General features: G+C 42.0%; 1 long non-coding RNA gene across 1 annotated transcript in view; it reads right to left on the bottom strand.

Moving 5' to 3' along the window:
• Positions 1 to 1367: 1367 nt before the first annotated feature.
• The window catches only part of LOC110309928, a 41177-nt gene continuing 20714 nt past the window's right edge, over positions 1368 to 21830 (bottom strand). The window contains exons 2-3 of the long non-coding RNA XR_002379768.1: positions 17774 to 17945; positions 1368 to 1640 (exon numbers count right to left, since the gene is read on the bottom strand). This is a non-coding gene — a long non-coding RNA (uncharacterized LOC110309928). The remainder of the gene's footprint in view (positions 1641 to 17773; positions 17946 to 21830) is intronic.

The raw sequence follows: 21830 nt of genomic DNA, 5'->3' as shown, positions 1-21830 counted from the left end.
AGGAAGGAAGGAAGAAAAGAAAAAAAAGAAGAGAAAAGAAAAGAAAAGAAAAGAAAAAAGAAAAAGAGAGAGAAAGAGTACAGCCCTGTGGGACACCCAGAACTTTGAACCAGAAGAGAGGGGAGCCTTAGAGGCCAGGTCTCGCTGGCTCCTCCTGTACTATGGATAGAATCCCACCTAGTCAGAAAAGACAAGGTAGGAGCCACTGTGGAACTTTTATGGGCCCTATGCGAGGTCTGCACCACTTAGTGCATATCTTCAAAAGGGATAATGGGATCGCATCGCCTCCCCTCCCCACTCCTCCCCCACCCCCCACTCTTTCTCTCTCTGCTTCTTGGTTTAGATACAAGTGCTTTGTTCCACCATGAGCTTACAGAAAATAGCCATCTGATCTTGAACTAGAATGACAGTGGAGCAGGAGCTGAGTAAACCTTTTCTCTTGTTTGAGTCAACTGCTTCGGGTATTTCTCTATAGCAATACAAAGAACTCTCCTGCCTTCCTGTGATCTTCTCCCAACTGCCTCAACCCACATGTAGAAACCAGAGTTCTTCTTCCCTAAGGCAAACCATAGAAACTAAATCCTTTCTCCCATGAAGGGGAGACTCTAGAAAAGTAGGCTCTCAGAGCACATGTTATTCTACTTTAGTTGTGCATTTTAAAATAATGTCAACAATTGGCTGAGTCCACATTGGAAAAGAAAGAAAGAAGTAAAGAGAGAGAGAAAGAGAAAGAGAAAGAGAGAGAGAGAGAGAGAGAGAGAGCTAGCAAGCAAGCAGTCTATCAATCCTGGTTTGATGGCATTTGCTTTGCTTGCAATCCCAGCACCAGGAAGATAGAGACATGCAAGTCCTCGGAGCTCACTGCTCAACAAGTCTAGCCTATTTGTGAGCTCCAGGTCAGTAAGGGACACTTATTTTATATATAATTGTTATTTATTGTATTATTACTTGATTGTATCATATAAATATTACCTGAGAAACAATACTTTGTCCTTTATTTTCCACATGCATGAGCACACGTTAGTCCCCTCCCGCAAAAGCACACCCACAAACATGCCTACACACAATAATAATGAGTAGCTATGATAATCAACTGTGCATTGCTTCTTACTCAACATGCTATCAGAGAAGCTCTTTTGTAAATATGTAATAAACGCATAACTTCATTTTATTACAAACCAAATGATTTCCCCCTGATACGGACATTTGAGCTCCAGCATCATTAAAAGAATAGAATATTCAAAGAAAATACATAGAGAGTAGACACCATTTAAAAATTCAAAGATAGTAACGCAATATTCAATGTTTAAAAGGCTATCATACTAAAGAAAGGACGTTTTAAACACACAAAGCATTCATTGTTCCCACTCAAAGTAAAAATGTTCTTGCTTTGCAAGGACAGTTGTCAAATTTGGTAAGTTTGTGTCCAAAATCAACTTGAAATTGGTGTTATATAAGCTCACTTCCTTCCTTGCAGCAAACACATTTTCTCTGCCCGATCTGATTTGGGCTCCGTCTTTGAATTTGTAATTGCCTCTGCTAAGTTGGATTTTTAAATCAATTTCTGCTTTAATGTTATAGTCTTCTCCCGGCATTCACATCTTCTCTTTGTATTTCTCCACTGAAGTATTTACAAACAGCTGCAATGTACAGAAAAAAAAATATTTTAGCCATAATTGAAAATAACAATATCCGGATCTCCTAAAATGCTCCTTACAGAGACACCCAGATCCATGTGCCAAAATTGCCTTTCGAATGACTTATTTTGACTCCAAAGTTTATTATGTCTTGGGATACCATGCACAGAATTTATAGAAGTATTTCCCATGGGTATGCTCGACTTTTATCTGCAACTTGGACTCACCAGGAGCAGCAGACAGGACCAAGAATGTGCTTGGATGCAGCAGGGATGAGCAGCCCCTGCCCAGGCTGACAGCTACACTTCTTGTTCCCATCTTGTCCTGGGAACTTCAACCTTAAGGGTCAGCTCTTATGCTGTTCCTTCTCTTGTGTCCTATTTTATGTCCACAGATTCTTTCAAAGCAGCAACATCTCTACATTGCTTGTTAAGATAGAATTCTCCCAAGAGAACAATAACACTTCTTATTATTTCCCTGTTTCTCACAGGATTTTTTTTCCTGGGTATTAGATGAACATATATAGTTTCTGAGACAGTCCCAGGAAGAAATCCTCCCAATTGTGAGCATCACACCTGGGCAGTCTCCACCAGCCAGCCCATAAATGGGACTATCTTGAGACTCTCAGCCTGAGCACCATGTCAGAAAGCCTTCCACTGCTCCAGGCAAAAAAGATATAGGATGCGCTCCATCTCACATCTGCCTGACTGCCTCTCTTCCCTCCCACCAAGGTTCTATCCCCATCTAATCAGTTTACCCTAAGGCTTGTCCACACCCAACTACCCTGCTTCCTGGCTCGAATCTACCTTCTTGCTTCTCGCTGCTATCCCAGCCCCCACCACCATCCCTTGTAATGTTCCAATTTTCTGAGCAAAATCCGTACCAGCCACCAGCCTGGCCTAATCACCGCTATGACAATTTAATTAAAGCCATTCAGACTAAGCTATGAATCATCCACAAATTTCCACTTACTATCCGCACGATATGGAAAATATTACTTCATCGTACTGAACCTCAATTTTTTGGTCTATAAAATGGAGATAAAAATCCCCAGCCCATAATATGTTTTGAGAAGATGAAACGATAAAGGGACAGGCAAGAGCAGCTAAGTGCCAGGGAAGTGCTTCGTTTTGCTCCTTCTCTGAAGAATGCAATGTTTGCTTCTTAAGAGAAGAACATTCCAGGGCAAATGGATTGTTCCTGAACTGGAAACAGCAGGCACTGTCCCCAGAAGCATAATGGCTGTACCTGTAAATCTAGACAGGAGGCAGTGTCAGCAAATGCCTTTCTTGTTATCTTCTGCAAAACTCCACACATGTCCAGTGCGATGGTTCAGTGGGTAAAGGCTCCTGATGCCAAGCCTGAAACCCTGAGCTTAAGTCTACAGATCTGTGACAGTAAAGGGAGAAAACCCACTCAAACAGGTTGTCTTCTGACCTCCACACATGCTCCATGGCATGCATGGGTTATGGGAATTGAACCTGGGTCCTCTGGAAGAGCAGCCAGTGTTTTTACTGTGCAGACATGATTTTTCTTCTCCTCTCCTTTCTCTTCTTTTCTTTTTTCCTTTTCTTTTCCTTTTCAAGTTTATACCTCAGATAGAAGTCTCCACCATGGTGTAGAAAGGAAAGTCCCAAAGGCTTCAAGATTGACATGAAAGAAATTAAAGACAGAGGAAAACAAGGAACCTTCCCTTGGCCTACCAACCTACCTAAGACTGCATGTAATAAAACAGAGAATGCCCAGGCAAAAAGGTTCATGCTCTCCAAATGCTAGAGAAGGCAGGCACCATGTAAATGACCTATAAAAAAATTAAGATTCTGGTGGCCCAGTGCCTTTGAGCCTCAGACATTCCCCAAGTCCTTACCCCAGCTCCACTCACAGATGTGCCTTTATTCTCCACAAACTGTCTGCCACTAGCCATGGTTCCTTCTTTCAATTCTTTGCTCCAGGACACAAAAATATGAAAACTCACTGGGTGACTTACTGGATTCTTATCTATGCCTATAGCACACCCACTGATCCTGTGTTAGTTCCAGGAACTTCCTACCCTGCCTGTTTGCAAATAAGGCTTGCCCTGAGAGGGTTAAATCATCCCAGTGCCTGGCCTGAAGTAAATGCGCAATAAATGTTTGCCCAATTCAATTTCCCTTCTCCCTGGATTAATTGGTGGCAGACACGGGGAGCTGGGTCCTCTGGTAGCTGTAGTGCCCACAGGCTTTGTGAGTCATGTCTTGAAAGGTTGGGCAGTAGCAACCCACTTCTTTGCCTCTGACCTCTCCTGCTTCTTCAGCATGTTTATGGGCATAATTACTGTGTGCTATTGATTTCCTGACAGCTGCCTGATGTAACTATTTTACAAAATCAAGCTAATTTCATACATTGAGGCTTTTATGGTCTTTGGCAAACTTGACCCAAGAAGTAATTCCCTCTCTTCCTTGAAGTACTTTTGCTCCTTTTCTGAACCTCACTTCCTGAGCTCCTCCATCCTGAAGGCCAGGGAAACCCAGAGCTGCTGCCTTCTCCTTGTGGTCCCAGACTGATGCTTTTCCCAGGGGTGAAGTCATAGGCAAACAGGGATGTGTTGGAGAACCAGGAGGCAGAGGGGTTCTAGGTAGGACAGGTCTCTGTAATCCCTGCAGTCTGTCCTGTGATCTCTATCTCTGTGCATATATGGGTTTCTGAAACAGTTTTCCTGCACGCATCTGCTCCCTCACAATTTACAGAGGATCTAAGGCACACACTGTATCATTTACTCAGCAGATCAATTCTGTGATTACACTGCTGTCCACTTTAAAAGTGTGGAAACTGAAGCTGGAACAGAAAGGCAGGCTTGTGATACAAAATTTTCACAACTGACCCAGGCACGCCTCATCTAAAATCTTCCCCCAGTGTGTTGTTCCTGCTTAAGTTGGTGTACAGAGCCAAGATAAAAACATGTCGGCCTGTACTGCCGAGCCAGGCTTCAGATTCTGTGTGCCTTTCATGATTCTCACAGGCTCTGTCTCTTTCACATAGCCCAGCTCACCAGGCTAAGGCCACATGCTCTCCCTTCAGCCCTTCAAGTCAGCTCTACCCCTGAAGATCTATGTCCAGTTCCCCCCTACACACCATGTAGCTCTCCCTTGTAAGTCCAGCCACCAATGACCTGTCTTTACTCTGAATAGTGGAAATACAGTCTACCCTATGAGAAAACAGATATACTCAAGTTGGCATTTGAGAAAGATGAGTCCCATCTCATTGTCTCTGAAGGTAGTACCCCTTAATTAGTTGAATCCACACCATGTGCTTCTCAATTGATATAAAATGTTCAACTTTACAATGGCCATCCATTCTCTCCTAGGAATGACAGGCTTCCAAGAGACCTGAATCCATCCCTAGTCCACAGATGGAATCCAGGAAAGCCACACTAGTCAATGCATTCATGTGACCTAAGCTGGTCTGATCTGAGTGACCATAACTTCTCCTAGTACAGGAAACAGGGAGGGAGGGGAGGTCAGAAATAGAGAAAATGGCTTAAGGTCAAACACTCTAAGCTAGAAGATCAAGCCTTGCCTGAAGCTAATGAAGCTCTTTTGTTAGATATTTCAGCTACAGGCAGCAATTGGTTTCTCTTTGTTTAAAGTACTCTGAGTCAGGATTTCTGCCCCTGGAGGGATTCTAACACATACTTGAACAGTGGTGTTTGTTCTAAAACATATCAACACAGAAGCAGCCTGACCCTCTATTCAGACTTTGAATTTTTATAAGGGAGTATGCCAAACTACAATTAGCTCCATTGATTTTTTTATATGACTTATTGGATTTTTGTTTTATCTGATAACAAAATAATACATGTCCATTAAAACCAATTTAGAAACTCCACCATGGAAGATTACTACTAACAAACAAGATATATTTACTTTTATTTAATTATGGATGGTATGTTATGAAATTGGAATGGATGTGGGCACACACATAATTTGGACTCTTGCTTTAGTCCCATGTGCTATCAGACTAGCACAGTAGAAAATAAAAAGAGAAAGTTGCTACTTTGCTGGGGATCAAATTCTGTCTCTTCATGAATGTGACTTTCAAAGCCAGGCTATGCCTTGTATGTCTTGATGGCTTTACATATAAAATTAGCATAGAGAGGGCTGGTGAATTGGCTCCGCAGGTGGAGTCACTTGTCCAGAAAGCCTAGAGACCTGAGTTCAATTCCTGGAACCCAGGAAAGAGTTGATTGCACAAGGTTGTTCTTTTACCTCGACATGCATGAAATGCCACTAACCCCACATGTGTCATGCACACAAAGAGAAAAATGGATGGTGGCAGTAATTGATTTGTAGAGATTTGTGAGGATTAAAGCAGGTTAAGTATTTAGTGTGAGAGCTGGCATATACTATAACCTCAGTTTTGGACAAATTGAACTTGACATACAAGGGCTAAGCAACAGTTGTTGTTGATGATGATGGTGATGACAATGATGATGATGGTGCTGGTGGTGATGATGTTGCTATTGTTGTTGTTGGATGAATCAGTCTTGGGCATTGTAGGATATGTAGGCTCATCCCTACCCTCTAAGTACTAGATGCTACCTCACCCCAAACTACCTCCACCCCACCTTTATCCTCACCACTAAAAATATTCAGACATTAATAAGTGACCTCTGGGAAACAAATATCTCCCAAAGAAAGTTACACTTGCAGGATATTTCACTGTATAGCTACACTTCAGGGTATTTTAACTCATTCTTTATTGTATAATTAGAATGCACAAAACTTAGGTGACCGTCATATTGTAGCTGTGACTTGAATCAATAGAATTGCTACTGTTCAAGTACTTACATCAACACTATTTCTGCCTAACATGGCAGGTCACCCTTTCTTAACCTGGCAACCCCATATGGAGCCATGTAACTGAATGCAAAGTGGCGAAGTCAATTGACGACAGGAAATGGTTTCTGAACGCACAATAATCAAACATTCAAAACTGAGCGCACACTGAAGCTGAGGGGTTTCTGGCATCACTCATTTGTGTGGCTACTTCTCTTCAACCTTGAGTGGGAAAGTGAAGTACGTCTGCCAAAGAACATGGCCCAAGAGCCTGAGGTTTAGAATTACTGTTCAATTTTTGCTCTACTTACAAAGTTGATAATGTTGCATGCTTTTGTGAAAACCTTGTGGTTTAGTTGTGGAAAGCAACAACTTTCCATCTTTCTCTAGCATTGCTCCTTGGGATTTCAGTAGTAGTTCATATATGCTTGGATCATGACATTGGGATGTTTGATTTTTAAGCAAGCATTGCTATTTGGCCTCCTGCTATACATTTTCAGAAAGACAAAATAATGAAGTTTTGCTTGGGATTGGGATAGGATTTCTAAGACATTTTGGAAAAGCCTTCACCATGCCTCTGCCATTTTGTAACATGTATTTAAGCAAAATGACCTTCTCAGCACCAACAACTGCAAAATCAAAACCTCGATCAACTCTGAAAACAGTTTAAGGTTCTCCACTTTGTTCAGTCTCAAAGTTTCAGCCAAATTTAACTCTTTATTTGAAAAGAGGCAAACACATCCATCTCATTGGAATGCAAGCCCAGTATGGTCTTTAACAAATGATAAAGTTTTACCTTCCCAAATAATTACTTAAAAATATATATATAAAAGTCTGGGTGAAGCAGCCCATGCCTTTAATCCCAGCTCCCAGGAAACAGAGGCAGGGGGATCTCTGTAATCTCAAGGCTATCCTAGTTCACATAGTTCCAGACCAGTTAGAGTTATATAGTGAGATATTGTCTATAAATTAATTAATTGACTGATTAATTAACAGAATTTGTCAGATGAGAGATGAGCAATGTAATTTATGGGTATGGCAATATGACATTAAGAATTTTTTTTTTCCTATGTTCATCTAGCAGAAAAACTAGTATATTTTTTCTCAAGGAATAAGACCTATCTATAACCAGGTTCTTGGCTTTGTTAACAGAGTTAGTATGGATTCCACCTCATGGAGCAGGCATTAAACTCAGTAACAAATGCTGCTCATTATTCTCATAACATTTGTGTTCGTATGGCATCAGTGGTGTATAACCTGCAGGTAGGTTGCTAGTGTAACTTGAAGGGTCCCCAGCTGTGAGACTGGCAAGTACATTTCTTCTCCAGTTGGCTATATCACACCGTCCAGCACTATAAACACTAGTGTAGGAATGAAGGACCAACTCAGTTTCTCGATGTTCAATGACTTAAGTATGTGGTGTCTTCAGCAATAGGGTCTTGCCATTAGATTGTAGAAGGTAAAAAAAACATTGTCACTACCCTTTAATACCTAAGGAAGTCTACGGACTCCTTTGTTTGGATGCTCAAAACTACATAACGCATCCATGGTACTCAGTGTTTTATTGGTAGCATATGATGTCTAGTTGAGGTATTGTTTCCCTCTTATGTTATAACTTCATTTAAATTTAATTTATATATGTCTATATTTTAGGACATTTCTACAGTAGGAGGGTTCCATAGGGATTTTGTAAGGCCTTTGTTGTTATTTGTCCCGCATGCTTTTCCCTCCTCTACCCCACCCTCCTACCCCTCCTCTTCTAACCCTCATCAGCAGAAACTTCTTGCAGTAGATGGTAATTATCAGAGATTGGGCAATGTGAACAGAGCAAGAGAGGTCCTAAATGGAATGTCTTTATCGAATCCCTTCCCCCTTAAGCCTCATGGATCTATGCAGAAGAGGGAACTGAAAGACTGTGAGAGCCAGGGGAGACACATGACTCTAAGGAAATGGAATTTTCCATACACAACAGGACCAATACACATATGAACTCACCGAGACCGTGACCACATGTACAAGACCTGTACAAGTCCCACCCATAACCAAGAAGCCATTTACAACTGATGGGAAGAGGGAACTCTGTTTTTCTAACAGAGTCATATAGGACTCCGTTGGATATCGGCTGTACTCCAGAGCGGGACACGTGCTCAATCCAACAAAATGGGGTTTGATTTTGTTTTGTTTTGTTTTGTTTTGTTTTGTTTTGTTTTGTTTTGTTTTGTTGTGTTGTGTTGTGTTGTGTTGTGTTCTGTTCTGTTCTGTTCTGTTCTGTTCTGTTTTGTTTTGCAGTGTGCACAGGTGTGTCTGTGTGTCTGCATGTTATTGTTTTGGTTTGGTCTTTGGTTTTAGGAGAGAGAAAGCATGAAGTTTGGTGGGAGGGATCTAGGGGGAATTGGGGGGAGTTGGGGGAGGGGAAATAATATGATCAATATGTATGAAATTTTTTTAAGTGAAATTATTATTTGTTAGTAGATTTTATCCCCATATTTCATGTAACATCATACCCAGCATAATGAAAACATGTCTCAGATGAAAGGGGTTCACAACTGAAAACATTTAAGAAGCCCCAAAGTTTTCATTTTCTTAATAGCAGAAGGTATAATGTGATAGGTTAACTTAGGGAAAAGACTACAGTTTTCATTTCATACATTAAACTGAACACTGTTTACAATTATCATTATTGGGAATATGATAATTTTATGAAATGACTCACAAAGATTTATAATTTTATAAAATAGGAAACGATTAAGTTGTCCTTCTAAATTAACATTTCTTCAAGTTTGATCAATTGAGCTACAATAATAGGGAAACTAGCAAAAGGCATTTTTTCAGTAATTTTTTTCTTACAAGTTATTCAAAACTATAAGTTCTTTAATTTGTCAATTTGAGATTTTTATCTTGATACAGGATCCTAAATACTAAAAATCACATTGAATGTTATAATTGATATCAGGCAGCATGTTTTACATCTAGTACCTGTAATTATATCCATTTTCCAGGATCTAATTTTGTATTTGCTTTCTCCTTTTTTTTCTCTATTAAATGTCCTAGGTCTTCTACTGGCATTTTAACTCAATTTAATTTCTTTTAACACAACTCCTTTGTGTTTTATTTGGGATGGTTGTTTCTTCTCATTTTTTTCTTCTTTTGATTTTTTTTTATTTAATTCATTTGTTTCATTGTTTCTTTGCTAGTTGATTGAGACAACCCTGCTATGTCTATGTAGCCAAGCCCTAGGCTGGTCTGGACCTTGAACTCACAATGCCCTGCCTTTGGCACACTGAATACTAGGATTAGAGGCACTCGCTACCATAGCTGGCTCTCTTTTCTTGCTCTCTATTTAGTTTCTGCTTGCTGCTTATTAAAATATCTGAATTAATGTTTCATTCTACTTGAAGAAAAGAAAAACACAATCTATGAAAAATACATTTAGCCCAGCATGATCTGTTCCTGGGCTTTATTTCATGTTTTTATTAAACAAAGTTCATGTCATCAATGTATGCTTCACCCTAGTTAATACCTTAAAACATCATTGCCTGCTATATTCAGACGAATATGTTGTTATCCTTTTAGGAATCAAAAACTAAATCTCCTTACATTCCCTAACGCTTTTGCTATGGACATTTGACATTCAATTACTTGACATCATCTACTATTTGGTTTGTAAGTGTGGTGTTTTTATTTTTGATTGTCTGTTTCATGAATATTGCATAATCCTTTTGTGCTTCAAGTTCTATTGTAGTTATGTTAATATTAACACTATTGCATTTTGTATACCCTTTCTCTGCAACATTTGCCCAGCCTGTTATTCCTCATCTTCCCTTGTCAATCATTGCACATTAGATTTGAATCTTATAGAAGCATGTAGTTGACACTTTTATCTAACCTAATTGATGCTCTATGGTAGAAGGGTTGACTCTCTCAGTTATTGTTATAAATTAAATATCTGTACTTGTTACCATGACTTCATTTTATTATTTCTGACCATGGGACTCATTTATGTCTTCTAATATTTTTAAGACATCATGTAACCCTGGCTGCCCTGGAACTCACTATGTAGGTCAAGCTGTTCTTGAACTCATGGAAGTAGGCCTGCCTCTGGCTCCTGAGTACTGAGATTAAAGGCTCATGCCACCATGCCCAGCCTTCTTCTATTCTCTTTATTAATTTATTTTTGCCTTACAGCTTTCTTTCCTTTTTCATTTCTATTTACTAAAGATGTGGTGAATTGTTTTCTTTGATCTTTCCCCTCTAATAGCTTAGCCAACAGAAAAAAATATATTTTAAAATATTGAAAAAATTTTGGTGGCCTTCTTAGGTTTCAGAAAATAACTTTTAAGCTTTGGTTTTGTTGGTGGTGGTGGTGGTGGTGTTGGTGTTGGTGGTGTTTTGTAATCAATCTGAAAAACAAAGAATAAATCATTTCTTCTTTTCTCCCTGTGAAATGAAGAAGTTGGGATGTTCTAAATTCTTTCTATTCACCCTGTCTCTTGTATCTCTTAGAATAAACATTCTCAGAGCCACATTTTTTTCATTTTTTTAATTAGGTATTTTCTTCATTTACATTTCCAATGCTATCCCAAAAGCCCCCCATACCCTCCTCCCCACTCCCCCACTTCTTGGCCCTGGCGTTCCCCTGTACTGAGGCATATAAAGTTTGCAAGACCAATGGGCCTCTCTTCCCAATGATGGCTGACTAGGCCATCTTCTGATACATATGCAGCTAGAGACACAAGCTCTGGGGGTGGGGGTACTGGTTAGTTCATATTGTTGTTCCACCTATAGGGTTGCAGAGACTCCTTTAGCTCTTTGGGTACTTTCTCTAGCTCCTCCACTGGGGGCCCTGTGATCCATATGAGCCACATTTCTTGTTTTATTTTGTTAGAACTTTTGAGGATAACTTTAATTTTCATGCCACCTTCAGCCCTATTAACAAGAATCATTTAGATTTTACTCCACACTCAATAGATCTTAGTGTTCAGCACCAAGTTCATTCTTAGACAATGTCCTCATGCTTACATTTATTTTGACACATTTTTATCAGCTGGAGTATACTCTGAAGTACTTTTTCTGAAAGAAAATAAGTCTGTCCCATGTTCTAAACTCTTATATTTCTGAAAATACGTTTCTGTGTTTAGTCCTCAGTCCCTACTTGACTAAATTATAAAACAAACTAATTTGAATAACATTGGCTTCTCTTAGAAACTCTGAAGTACTTTATGCAAAGCAGATTCGAGACTATAATAGCCCCAGAATCATAGAGGCTCAATAATGGTCAGAGACTCTTGCAGGCTAGCCTAAGGAAGATGGATTGGGTTCTGTTGTCACTGAGGGACATGCCTCTAGAATGTACCTGGAATCTGACTGGCAATGGGGAGAGACAGAGAGAAGGAGAAAGGGAGGGAGAGGTGGCAGAGGAGAGGAGAGCATATAAAGAAACAAGAAAAAGAGAAAAGGGGAGGAGATCAGAGGAGATGATAAGCTGGTAAGTACAGTGACAGATCCCAGGGGCCAGGCTCGTAGTGGCTTCTCACTTCTACCCAAGTCCATCTGACAGAACCATCTACACGGCTTACCTTATTAAATACAATTCCTATTGTTATGAGCAAATATATGAACATAACAACTCAAAAGAAGAAATTATTTTGCCTCACTGTTCCAAGATATTCCAGTCCATCAGAAAAGTGTGGTGGGGAAGTCATGGTAGTGGTAGTGTCTTGGTCTTGCATCTCTGAGAGCATGAGGAAGCTGTCATATTGAGGTTTCCGATCAGGAAGCACCAAGAATAACAGAGAGGGAGTCATGAATAATATTTTCCTAAGGATCCACCCCCTGTGACTACTTCCTCCAGGTAGGCCCACCTACTTGTTGAACAGAAACCTCCAAGATAGCACCGCAGTTGGGGATCAAGTGTTCTAATACTTGAGTCTGTGGGAAAATTCTTTACATTTAACCATAGTATCAGATTATGGAAACCAAGTGGTTTGATGAATAGGAGCCTTGTCTGTACCACAAGATGCTCTCTTGTCTTTGGTATTTGCAGAGAAATTAGAAGACATTTTAATTCATTTAACTTTTGTGATGAGGTATTCAATCTTTTGGTTTCCTTTTTTCACTCTTCCAGTGTTTATAATGCATAATCTTTTAAGTCAACAATCCAGCCAGGCTTCCTATAAACAGCAGAGGCAGCTTTGCAGTGCACTATCTTTAGTTTTGACTTTGATCTTTGTTTCTATTTGCATTGTTTCGTGGTATATTCCTCAGTAACACAGAGGATGAATTTTAGATTGAATTTCCTTTCTCTCTTCTCTCTATTTAGCAGCTCAACATCACCTTCTTCTCTTTATTTTCCTCCCTCTGGGTAGAAGGAAAGTCAATTTTTCCTATTGAGTCTTTGGGTCATAGCATCTCTCCTTCAGTGTGCCTTCATCATGGCCTGCACGTGGGTATCCTTCACTCATTTCATTTCGCCATTTTCTATTCCTTATTTTTTCATCTCCACTTGTTCCTCCTCCCCCAGGTTTTTTCTCATCCTCCTACTTTTTTGCTTAGACAATCCATAGCATTTTTTTCCAATTTACCCTTTATTTCTGAACATGACATAAAGTGCCCATCCCATGGTAGCTATGAGGCAGACCATGTGGATTGCTTTTGACTTGATACACTCTTGGGTGGGGACAGGTACCAACTCTCTTCTCAAGTGCCAATAAAGGAGATCCACATTGCTGTTCTGACAGAACTAAGCAGAGAAGACTCAGCCAAGGCTTAAAGGGCATCGGGTATCTGATACAGAAACACAAGCTCTCTGGTTATCAACAGGTTTATAACAGCCAGTCAACACTTGAGCATCTTCCCAAATACAAAACTGTGAGGCAAGTGTATGCCATCCATCAAAACTTCTGAGACTTCCAGAGCAGAGGGCTGGAGGGAGTCTCTGTGTCCTGGTACATAATCAGGGCAACCGCATTCTCCTAAAACTTCAGCAAAGAGGAATGGGAAAAGTTCCTTGATGGCAGTATAGATATCTTCAAAGCAAAGCTAGGCTTAGCTGGATCTCATGGGGGTGTCTCTGGCATTATAAGACTGCCATGCAATTTACTGAGCACGGTCTAATAAACAGACCTTCTGTATGAATTGATGCTGTAAAAAACTGAGTTCAGCTATCACAATAAATGTTTTCAATGTCTATATTAACTATCCAAGTAAAGCTTAAGTCATCTTTTTCCCCCCAATTTCTGGAGACTGACCATGTACTTTATTGATCATTAGTCAGGCTGTGTTGGATTAATGAATCCATATGAATGGGTCCGTGAGTGACTGAGTATTAGAAAACAAAGGAACAGCTAAAACAATGTCATCTTGTCTTGGTGTACTAATCAGAGTTGGTTTCCTCTGTGTTTTCCCTCTCTCTGGGAGAAGGAATTCATTCCTCACATTGGAACAGGAAGACAATAGTCAAGGGTGACTTCTGAGTTGCACCCCACTCGAGCCGCAAGAGCTGTACTGGCCTGTACCTGCTTCTCAACCACTCCCCTGCCAGATCACACTTCTGCCTCCAGCCAGCTCTCAGCCCAAGCTCGCTACAGCACCTGCCACTGACACAGCTTTGCCCTGTGTTGCTCCTGGGGTCTGAGGTGCCTTGTCTTTACCCTATGTACTGATAGCTAACGCGGCTTCCCTTTGAGGGTTACCCAACTCTTTCTCTGAGTGAGCAGTGGACTTGCTGCAGGTGTAAACAGCCCCCAGGTACAGAGACACGAAGAACAGAGTCAAGATTGAGGTCAGGATCAGAGACACCCAGTGAAGAATCGTGTGCTCTGTAAAAATGGCAGACTGTCAGCCCCTGCATATGAGGATATGACAGCTAAATACATGATCAAGGTGCCAAAGTGACATGGTGACAAGTTCCTCTGACATAAATAGCAGTCAAAAGTGTAATGAGGATGTAGCCTAAGCACCAGCGGAGTCCCAGACAGGATGCCCTACTCTCTACAAACTGAAGATCAGAAGAGCAGTCCTAGCTCTGATCAAGGTCTCCTCTGCACAGGATCAGGTAATGAGTGCAGAGGGCTCTGGATGATGCAGGATTCTGAGCTGATAGAGGAGCCTCTGACAATGGAAATGGGAAACTGACAAGTAGCCTCAGGTCCTGCACTAACTAGCTATGCAATCTCAGACTGCCCTTAACCTCTTTCAGTCTTGATAGATTGTCCAGTGGAATGGGGTAATGATAATGGTTTGTTTCTCTTTACTAATTCTTTCCATTGAGACTCACCTCACCCCACTGCCTGCGTACCCACCTCACGGAGCATCTCGGAGCCACCTAACGAGCCACAAATGCAGTCCTTCCCAGGGCTGTCAGCTAACTGAATCATCAGCTGACGTGGGGCTCTACTTTTGTAATGCTTCTAGCAACAGCTATGGTGCCAGGCTCTGGTTTAATTGTTGTAAATAAAACAATGTAATCCAGGCTGAGATAACAGCTCATCTGGGAAAGTTCTCACCTTGCAGACATAAGGCCGTGAGTCCAATCTCTACAGCCCAGATGAAATAGCCTGGGATAGCAGAATGTGCTAGAAATTTCAGCACTGAAGAGGCAGAGATCAGAGGGTCCTCGGGGCTTGCCAGGCAGCAAACCTAACCACATCATCAAGTCCAGGCCAGTGGAAAGCCCCATCTTGAAAAAAATTTCAAGGGGAACACTATATTGAGGAACAATATCCAAGGTAAACCTGTGGTCTCTATATCATGTGCACATATATATGTATGGCCAACACACACATGTTCACAAATTAAAGAAAAATTAATAATGATGTAATCTTCAAAATACTTTGCAGAAATACAGTAACCTACCATATAACAATGTTTCACTCAGCAATGGATGGCATGCACAATATGGTCCCATGAAAATTACAATGGAACTTAAATTCCACATTGCCGGGTAACGTGGTGTCACATCAAAATGCATTGCTCCTGCGTTTGTGGAAATAATGTTGGAAACAAAGCTGCTGAGCTACTTGTTATAAAAATGTAGCACACATCCAATTATACCTGCCTGGCATGTGATACCTGATAACAACAATAAGTGATTGGCATTGGTTCATGTGCTTGGCATGGCTTCGCCATTATTTCGCAGTGTATTTTTTTTGTATTTACTTTTGAAAAACTTATTGTAAAACAAGATGTTTTGTTATGCCAGCAGCCACTTCACACATCTGCTTATGTCCCTTGGCAACATGAAGCGGCTGTGTGGGGAAGTTGATACTGTGTGTGTAAACATCCTTTAAGGCTCCCACAGCGGTACAATCCCTGTGCACATCCTGGTGCAATCCCCTACCTGTGCACATCCCAGAAGCTTTCAGCACTCTGAAATGACTTACAATTGTATCATCATTATTCCTACCATCGTGCCACACTGATCCACTGCCCCAGAGACTCTGCTGACTTCATGCTTTCTTATAACTAGGCTCTCACCTCATGTTCAAATCATAGTTTCTGCACCTCTGGCTCTGCCCCCCAAACCACCATCCTACCTTCCAATCTATGGACAATTATTAAACCCCATTTTTATTCCCTATAATAACAAGTCTACCATGGCCAGACATTTTGTTTCCTTAAAATTATGACCTTCTTCTGCCCTTCCAGGTTTTGAACCAAGATCATATCACCCCAAGCTCTGTCATCCCAACTGACTACAGTTGCACCTGTAGTCATCCACTATTACAGGAACAGCTGCCAGCCTTGAGAATGCTGGAGTCTATGGAAAGAAAATCCAGACCCTAAGCCATTGTAGTACATCAAGAGAACTGTATCTAACCTAAGGTGGCCATCTCTCAGTTAGCACTAAAAAAATCCCAGGAATTTTCCCATAATCCCAAGCAAACAGAAATAATGGGCTACTTGTTCCTCCTGTCTGGTAAGTGAGCATAATACCATATGCTGTCTTTCTCCTGGGCTTACTACAAGAGACAAGGGAAATGATGTATGAGAGAGTGCTATACAGCCAATGGAGACCCTTTTGTTCTCCTGGTGTCTTAGTTAGGGTTTTACTGCTGTGAACAGACACCATGACCAAGGCAAGTCTTATATAAAAAAAACAACATTTAATTGGGGCTGGCTTACAGGTTCAAAGGTTCAGTCCATTATCATCAAGGTGGGAGCAAGGCAGGCACGGCGCCGGAGGAGCTGAGAGTTCTATGTCTTCATCCAAAGGCTGCTAGTGGAAGACTGACTTCCAGGCAACTAGGGTGAGGATTTTATACCCACACCCACAGTGACACACCCATTCCAACCAGGTCACACCTATTCCAACAAGGCCACACCTTCAGATGGTGCCACTCCCTGGTCCAAGGATATACAAACCATCACACCTGGGTATCTTGCTCTGTTTTCTGCTGATGTAACAGAATATCTACAGGAAAAGATGCTTAAAAGAACAGATAAATTTGGCTAAGAGTTCTATCTACAACTGGGTAGCTGTATCCAGTTGGCTTTGCTCAGCAATCCATGGTGGAGAGTAGAAAATAGAAGCTGGCCATGCAGAAGAGATGGGAGGTTATGAAAGGCTTACACTTGTCCCAAGAGAACTAACACCTCCCCCACCCCAGCAAACCTAATCCCATGGAGAGAACTAACCCAGTTTCTGCACAAGGCATTAATCCATTCCTGAGGGTGGGACTCTATGATCTAATTATCTCCCATTAGACTCTCCCGGGGGTGTTTTAGGATTATAATCTTCATTTATATTTTGACCATCATTGAATATTACAGTTCACTTCTTACCATAGTTAACATCTATGTAGAGTTTTTTAAAACACATATTTTAAAGACTTTTATTACTTTTAATTGTGTATATCACATGATTTCTTGGTCTCTAATGGTCTCAGCAAATCTTACCCAGGCATAAATGGTTTCCTTACACTCAGTCTGTAAACCACCCACATGATCCTCAGGTGCAGCCAGCAGTAGAACCTGGAACCACTGTCAGAATCAGGAGACCTCAGTGGTAATCAGTGTGTAGAGGCCTGAGGTGATAGGACGCTGGTGCAATTATATATTGATTGCAGGGGTTGTAGCTGTCCTGATTGCTTCTTATTGATACAAATATACCAGGCTGCCTATTTGGATAAAGCTGAGGAAGAATTAGGACAGACAGGAAAAGAATTGGAAAGAACCTTAAAAGAGAAGGAGGTGTCTGTGTAGAAGAGCAAGCCACAGAGCTGAAAACAGCAGCGGCATGAGCCCCCTCATCCTGGGGCTCTCCCCACTATGATGCTAGCATAGCTATGGGGCCTGATGTGGTCTATTGTCAGCCTGACATACCTGGAGCTATGGACTCTTAGTTGAAGAGCTGATACCGTCACATGTCCTTTCAGTATGTCAATGGCTCATTTTCTTGGGTGACGGTTGGCATAGGAGGACCCAGTCACTGTGAGCTGTGCCAAACCTGAGCAGGTGGGCCTGGACTGTCTCAAAGACGTAAATGGATGTGAGCCTGGAAAAGGGGCAATAAATCAGCGTCTCCCGGAGGTCTCTATTTCAGCTCCTGCCTCATGGCCTCAGCCTTGCCCTCCTACCCTGGACTCCTTCCATCGTGAATTCTAACATAGTTAAATAATCATGGTTAGATAAAACAAACAAGAGTTTATTTTAAGCCAAATAAACTCTTTCATCTTCTAAGTTGTTTTTGGTCAGGATTCTGTTACAGCAACAGAGAAGTAAGTAGAATACTATCCAAGAACAAGGACGACACAGATACCATCCCTCTACAGTCACCTCATTCCTTAGAACTCCCAGAGGCAGGAGCTACTCAGCAAATCCCTTATATTGAAAGTATGAGGACTGGAGTTTGATCTCCCAGAATTCAAGTGTTTTGTTTTTAAGCCAGGCATGGTGAGAAGTGCTTGTAGTCCCCACCTCTGGAGGTGGAGACAGGTAGACCAGACCTCTGGGCTTGCTAGCCAGCCATTGTAGCCTACTTGATGAGTTCTAGGCCAGTGAGAGACCCTGTCTGAAAAACAAGAAGAAGGACAGTTGAAGATATCCTCCAACCTCCACAACACATGCACTTTTTATGCACACACATAAACAATGCATGTACACACACTCACTACATGCACGTATGCATGTGCTCACATGTGTGCACACACCACACACACACACACACACACACACACACACACCACTCATACTCAAGAACTTCTGGAAGCTTCTTCTGCCTAAAACAGATGTGCCTCTCAGGGGCTGGAGAGGTCAGGAGTGATAGCTGGCTGCCTCCTTCCCACAGCCATGCTGTTATAGGAGAGAAGCAAAGGCAAGAAACTGCCTGTGGAGGTCAAAGGACAAGTGAGTGTCACAGCACAAAGGGCTCAGAGGTCATGAAGTTGAAGCACAGAGAGAGAGCTAGTAAAGTCAACAAGAGGACTGACCATGGACAGAAGTTGGTGCCCTGACAAAGGAAAACTGCATCTCCTCAGTGGACCAAAGGGCAGCTTTTCCCAGAGAAAAGAGAACCAAGTAGTCCGAGCACAAGATAAACCATTGAGAACCTCAATTGTGCATTTATGATAATGGCATAAATCTGATTAACAGAGCAATGACATCATCCATCCCAAAGCCTCTGGGGACCCCCAGTCTCTACTCATGAGAGAACAAAAGAAAAGAGGTCAAATAACAGTTTGCACTTATGAAAATAGTTTGACCATCATGGCTCAATAAACATGGCTTTGGGCGTCAGAGCCCCTGCACTTCAAATAAGGAACCACCAACCTGAAGGTCTAGCCATGTTGTCACATGCTACGACTAAGCAAGCATGATCCTTGCCTTCTACAGACTGTTATGTGTACACAACCTCATCTGGTTTGAACTAGCTCCTACTTTTTCACAGCCCACAGTTAGGAGAACAAATCCCCTGCCCTCTCAGAGAAGCCAAAGTATGTATGATCATGCATGCATGCACATACATACACACACACACACACACACACACACACACACACAAGCTGCTCCTTGCTAGTTACAGATGCTAAACTCACTCAAGTTGGGTCATAACCCCGAATTAACACTCAGAGCACTTTTTGGACTTGTGAAGAGTAGTGAAAGTTTTGAGTTGCTGACATGCACATCTCAAGATAGGTGAGACCCAACAAGGTTGCAAACACTCTGCCTTCTCCTGCAGTTCTCACATGCTAACCAGCAGTCCTTGTCAGGCTCTGTGGCACCTCTTGGTGGCACTTCTATTGCTAAAATAAGATGTTCCTCAAGTGCAGTGGTGAAGAGCAAGAAGGCTGACATATTACCTGTAATGAAGATACAGTCATTAGAAAGTTTTTGTTTAAGCAAGATATATGATGGCTTCTGGCTGTGACTTCATCATTCATGAATAAACTATGCACATTAAGCAAGCCTCTTAAAACAGAAACACACATAGATAAGGTTACATGTAGACTAAATAATGAGATGTGTAGTACCTTGAATAGGTTTGGCCCCCACAGACTCACAGGTTTGAATGCTTTGCCCACAAGGAATGGCATTACTAGGAGGTATGGTCTTGTTGGAAGGGATGTGGTACTGTGGGGGTGGGCTTTGGGGTCTCCCAGACTTAAGCTCTGCCCAATGTGCAATTTCAGTCATCTCCTGGCTGCCTGTAGAAGACAGTCTGGCTGTCTTCAGATCAAGATGTAGAACGCTCAGCTCCATCTCCAGTACTATGTCTGGCTGGACACTGCCATGCTTCCTGCCAAGATGATAACGCACTGAACTTCTAAAACTATAAGCCAGCCCTGATTAAACGTTTGCCTTTAGAAGAGTTGCCATGGTCATGGTGTCTCTTCCCAGCAATGAAACCCTAGCTAAGCAAAAGCTAGTGGGCGCCTAACCACATATTTCCCCTTGGGACCACTTAGAACACATTCCTTGACTTTACTGAGCATGACTGATGGAAATGATGGGGTCACATAGCAAAACCAGGCTTCCCTGCCTAGTGCTGGGCCTGAAACTAAAGGAAGAGCCATGATCTTTGTAAGCTATGATGTCTGAGCAAGAACATCTATAGCTACAAGTTTTCAGACCTGGAAGCTGCTCTTGAGAAATGTGACACTCACTGAAACGAAGGTCCTTTCCCCACAAGGAACAGACCAGTAACAGAAATTCTGGGGATTTATGGTACCCCTTTCCTCAAAATAGTTACCATATTTATGATGGGTGAACCAGCCCTTTGAAACTCTCTGTTAAAAAAAAAAAAAAAGCAGAGGGAATTTCCTTTTCAAAAGTATCACATGCTTGTGTCTCTGGGTGTTCTTTTGGTTCCCAGCAGTTGGGAGGGGCGACATTTGTGGGGAGCTCAAAACATCAGCACAAGTGACATTCCTGAAAGCAGTGATGGAGTTTTGGTGTCTCTGACAGTAACAGTAGATAGAAGGTCCCAGGCTAATGTGGTATTGCTGTCAGCAGACCATCCTAAGCCATGGAGGAAACAGGAGGATTGCCTCAAGCTTAGGGCCAACCTGGGCAATATAGTGAGTTCAAGGCCACCTAGAACTTCAGAGGAAGACCCTGTATCACTAAAACAAAGGAGGGAGTTTGAGGGAGGGAGAGGGAGAGAGAGATAGAGAAGAAGGACGAGGAGGAGGAGGAGGAGGAGGAGAGGGGAGGCAAGGTGAGGAGAGGCGAGGTGAGGCGGGGCGGGGCGGGGCGGGGCGGGGCGGGGCGAGCCTAGTTAATTTAAAATCAAGTATCAGATTGCAACTTGCTAGCTCACAGAATTGGCACAGACAATAAAGGGATCCAGACCTCACTTAGAGATAATCCGCATAAACAAAGGATGCTTCTTGCATTGCTGCTGGATGGAATATTGCACAACCCATGTCTATCCCCTGACTTACTGGGAAAATGGCAATGCTTCTACTGAAGCCAGTCCAATTCACAAGAGTCAGTTCCAGACTGTTTCTTTGTAACCCTTACTCCAAATTCCAAGTTCCAAATAGGAACACCCCATTTCTCAGAAGTCCGTTTCCAAAGACCAGTTGACCTGGTCTTTGGAGCATACTGGAGCATGCAGGTCTAGAATTTTCAATGCCAGTGTCTATGTGGATGCTGGGCCTTGCTTTCCACCACTCACATAATGGCTTAGGGCTATGGGGTTAGCATTATGGGTGACCTCCAGGTATCTTTCTTAACATCTAGGTCAAGGATGCTGACAATTGCTGGGTCAGGGAACACACAGGAAATGGAGCACAAAGCAGTTAGCTCAGTTCGGACAAGGTGATTCTGAGAGGCCTGTGGCTGTTGGATAGGAGAGAGAGAGAGAGAGAGAGAGAGAGAGAGAGAGAGAGAGAGAGAGAGAGAGAACAGATTGCTCAATGAACAGGGACAAAGCATT

Source organism: Mus caroli, chromosome 14, assembly GCF_900094665.2.
Source record: "Mus caroli chromosome 14, CAROLI_EIJ_v1.1, whole genome shotgun sequence".
In the NCBI taxonomy this organism is placed as follows: domain Eukaryota; kingdom Metazoa; phylum Chordata; class Mammalia; order Rodentia; family Muridae; genus Mus; species Mus caroli.
This window is presented reverse-complemented; position numbering and strand designations above follow the sequence as displayed.